Consider the following 1,044-nt stretch of genomic DNA (forward strand, 5'->3'; position numbering starts at 1 on the left):
TTTCCACTTCCCCCTAATTTTAGGTGTTGGCATTTACACCACAACATCAACGTAGTATAGATTAGATATTGCATTTTTCAGATGAACTTTATAGGTACTATTTTTGCTTTCATATGATATTTTATTTATTTATTTTGTATAATTTACTAACAGCATAACTAATTGATTCAAATGATTTTCAACAAAGGCTAATTTATTTGAGGTTATTATTATCTAATTTCAAATGTTTTGATATTCAATTTTTAGTCCAAATGACATCTCAACCTTTTTTCTTATTATCATAGTCTTTTTCTAGCGAACAAATTTCTCCTGTAACACCTTTTCCAAATAACTCATCCATTTCTTTAACAATCTCTTCCACAAACCCACAAATATCTCTATTCATTATTCTCTTTTTCAATGTTCATAACAATCAAAAAACTGTAGCTCAGGCTTGCAAAGTAAGTTGAGAAACACTAATTTTTAAACAAATTGACTAATGATAAAAAAAAAAAAACTGTTCGAAGTAGTTCTCAAAACCCAGAATGAAAAGCTGTAATCATCATCAGAAAGGAAATTTTATTCTCATCCACAGCATGGCTTTACTGTGTAGGAAGGTGTCCTAAGATTTATTCCTCATTTCATCACTTGATGGACATTAAAAGAAAAACTAGACAAAACAAGAACAGAACCAAATCAAACAAACATTACAAGAAGAGGTGCTATTAAATCCAATGAAAGTTGATATTAAACCTCAATGATTTGTTGAGTTTTCAAAATTGGGAAATAAAATGGCACACTCAGAAGGCAATGGAGATTATTAGGTTCGATTCTGCCTGCAGAGTCTCCTCAATGGATTTCAGAAGAGGGAGCTTTTTATCCTCATTGTAGCCTTCAATTTCCCAAAAATGCAATCGCTCTTTACAAACTCTTTTAAAAAACAGTTTAAAAAAGGTTTTGGCTCAGTTTCAGAAGTATTCGACACGCAAGATTCGAGAAGAATCCTGCATTCCGGTCTGTTGAGCTTGATCTTTCATGAAATCATCAAAGCCACTAGTTGTATAA

At 31.4% G+C, this 1,044-nt stretch overlaps 1 non-coding gene across 1 annotated transcript; it reads right to left on the minus strand.

The window, feature by feature from the left end:
• Positions 1–537: 537 nt before the first annotated feature.
• On the minus strand, positions 538–635 carry LOC120069448. The gene has a single exon (XR_005479533.1). It is a non-coding gene; the product is annotated as a small nucleolar RNA snoR31/Z110/Z27 (small nucleolar RNA).
• Positions 636–1,044: the final 409 nt, after the last annotated feature.

Source organism: Benincasa hispida, unplaced genomic scaffold (genome assembly GCF_009727055.1).
Source record: "Benincasa hispida cultivar B227 unplaced genomic scaffold, ASM972705v1 Contig395, whole genome shotgun sequence".
Taxonomy (NCBI): Eukaryota; Viridiplantae; Streptophyta; class Magnoliopsida; order Cucurbitales; family Cucurbitaceae; genus Benincasa; species Benincasa hispida.